This window comes from Phragmites australis, chromosome 5 (genome assembly GCF_958298935.1).
Source record: "Phragmites australis chromosome 5, lpPhrAust1.1, whole genome shotgun sequence".
Lineage (NCBI taxonomy): Eukaryota > Viridiplantae > Streptophyta > Magnoliopsida > Poales > Poaceae > Phragmites > Phragmites australis.
This window is the reverse complement of record NC_084925.1, coordinates 38435605-38438863: the sequence shown is the minus strand read 5'-3', so window position 1 is coordinate 38438863 and position 3259 is coordinate 38435605. Positions and strand designations below refer to the sequence as shown.

The following is a 3259-nucleotide window of genomic DNA, read 5'->3' as shown; positions in this document are numbered from 1 at the left end:
CTAGTACTTCTACCTTGTAGCAAAAGTGAACCTTTACACAGTACTATTAAACGGGAACCTGCTGAACTACTGTCCTCCAGTTCTACACGTTTACGCTTTTATAAGTAGCAAAAGTGCAAAAGATGATTCCTTATTCTATTTTGTTATTATGGAACGAAAGAAAGCGCTGCCTTGCAATGGATGGCATGTGAATTCTGCCTTGCAATGGATGGCATGTGAATTTTTTTAAGGCTGCAGTTTGAAGACATGCTCTTGAGAAGCCAGGGAGGAAAATGTTTGGTGCTCAAGTTGAGTTCTTGTTCCTTCCATGCTTCATGATTCGTGAGATCCTCTTGTCTCTCTCTCTCTCTCTCTCTGCTCATTCGCTCATCACTGATGCCACGGCATGATGAACCTGAGGAGCAAGTTGCACTTTGCTCTGTTACCTTTTGATCTTTCAATCTCCAGGGCTGTGATGTCATGATGGAAGTTGCCAAGAACGATCAAACAGTCGATATGATACTGATATTTTTTTGTTACTTTAATATTTTATTCTAATATTTTAATATTAACTCTTACCACTATATACTTCTAGCAACTAGCTCATTTAGTTGCACTAGTCATCATGGCATGACAAATAACTATTATAACGCTACTTATTCAACACATAACAGGGAAGTGTGCCACATTGCCTTTTTCCTCTGGGTGATAACATTGTCTTGTCACGCTATAGTCGTTAAAAATATAGTCACAGAGATTAATATTAAAATATTAAATAAAAATTGTTAAAAAAAATCTCACAAAAGAACATGACTGCTAGATCCTGCATGCCTTTTTATTTTTTTTCCTCCATCCAATCTCTACAGTATAAAACACGAGTTGATTTTCATATTATTTTCCCCCACTTTCCTTCCATCTAATAAAAACTACTAAAATTCAAATAATTTATCCACTTTGCTATCTACCCTCGTACTCCAGCCTCACTGTCTCGTTACCGGCTACGGACATATGACCTATTTTACTAATAAAAATAAATTAAAAAATTAGAAGGGAAATTAGCGGATAATCTTCTTCTCATTTTTAATCACATTTGAAATCAAACTACGACATCGCTTCCGACGTATTCGTTCAGCGACACTCTCATAACATACACATTTTCATACCTAGAGTTTGTGCTTGATATTACCACGTTTAATATTTATATTTTTGTTGCAACGTATAGAGACATAGCTAGTGGAACAGAAATAGGGTCTGAAACTGAATCCTGGATACACCCTTTATTTCACAACGCACCCTGTTTCCTTGCAGTTTACTCAGTTCACCTGCCAATTAAACCATCAACTGAAACATTGACAACGCATGTTTACATGGCACCCTGATTATACATAAACCAAAGGTGTTCGATCGAATAAAGTTCTCGACTAATGATGCAGGCAAATCTCATCCTAAGCTGGCATTGTAACAGCTTCACGGAAGGTGATTTGCTGACGTGCAATGCAGCCGGCCAACGACTCTCAGTTAGCCGTCAATTGCTTGATGCATGTCCGAAGTAACACCTGGTGTAAAACAAGAACACGCGATGTCGCTTTCTGGGAAATTAAACAAAAATACAGTCGTGATCGCGATTCTGAATCGGATTTTACTACAATACTACTACTGGTTGCTTGGAAGGGCAGTTACAAATCCAGGCAAACTGATGCGTCTCATGTGGCCTAATTCTCCATGGCATCACCATTGCCCAGATGCTGCCACAGAACCACAGAGCTTTCATGCGTTTGGACCCATACGGAAAACCCAGGAACCCTGGTTGACTAAAGACTGCAGCTCAATCGATTGTTTTGCTGTAAGTAGATGGTCCATGAAAGTCACATGTGTGAGCTTTGTGAAAGTGAAAGAGTCAGTCAAGTCAAGCATGTCTGCAGATCGTTGTTCATCAAGAACGTGCACATCCTAATCCGGAACGGTGGAAAGAGGAAAGCAGGCGTGTGTGTGTTCTTTTTTTCAGTTTTTGGACAACTGGAAAAGGCAGAGATTTGCAGTAAGTTCGTAGGTGATCGACGTTGCGCAGCTTGGGATTAGGGAAAAAGGAGACAGCGTTTCACTTTGGCTTTTCTTTGTCTATCTCTTTTTTCTTTCCGACCTTTCTTATATGAGAATGTTGTTGGCTAGAAGTAGAATCGCAGTTTCTAGATGAAGACGGTCACCTGTGACATGAAGCGAAGTTATCAAGTGCAATTTTACTATGGGATTCTAGATCTCGCATTTGCATCCTTTTGATTGCGTAATTAGCTCACCGTAACTTGAAATTCATGCTTCTGGTTCCGTAAAAATAAACCATGTTTCTGCCAGGCGTGGCCAGTAGATTGATATTTATAAATACTAGCTTTGTACTTATGTATTACAATAAAAATATAAATATTAAATACGATAACATTTAGCACAAATACGTCAGATAGTAGCTTGATTTCATATGAGATCCGAAAAAGAATGGGATGATTATCTGTTTTTTATTTATTTATTTTTATTAGTAAAATTAGTTTTATATCCATAGTTAGTAACGGGACGGGATGTTAGAGGACTAAGATGGAAAAATGAGTAAATTATTCAAATTTTAGTAGGGTTTATTAACCAACTCGTATTTTATGTAATAGATAATTGAAAATTTTATCTGAAATGCATCAACAAATCAGAGTGGCGCAGCGGAAGCGTGGTGGGCCCATAACCCACAGGTCCCAGGATCGAAACCTGGCTCTGATAATTTCGGTTGGGCTTCCATCTGTTTTTTCCACTTCTCTAGGGCAGAATTAAAATGAGATCCTATCAAATCCTCTGTTATTATATTATAAAAGTAAATTTCATAAAGCTATAACTATTTACTCCCTCCGTTCCTATATACCTGGCGTATAAGAGTTTTTGCTAAGACCAATGACGCCCGGCTCGATCGTATTTTGGACGAAAGTACCCTCCCCGTGCAGTATTTCCTTGGTTGCTTAAATGCCATCGCAGCCGAACCGTCGCCTGCATGCATGCAAATACTCACGCGTAGCTTCTTCCTTGCTGCATGCAGACCGTCGCCGCGTGCAGTCCCATTCAAATACTCCGCGCCCAGCTCCATGCAAATACTCCGCGCCATACAAATACTCCGCGCCCAGCTCCGCGCCATGCAAATTCTCTGCGCCCAGCTCCGCGCCCAGCGGCATGAAAATTTAGGAGAGCAGTAATGAGTACACTATTCGAGGGAGCACAGAAGTTAACGTAGAGGGTATCTTTGGAAGTTTTG

General features: G+C 39.8%; 1 non-coding gene across 1 annotated transcript; it reads left to right on the top strand.

Moving 5' to 3' along the window:
* The first annotated feature begins 2664 nt into the window (after positions 1 to 2664).
* On the top strand, positions 2665 to 2736 carry TRNAM-CAU (transfer RNA methionine (anticodon CAU)). Its single transcript has one exon. It is a non-coding gene; the product is annotated as a tRNA-Met (tRNA).
* Positions 2737 to 3259: the final 523 nt, after the last annotated feature.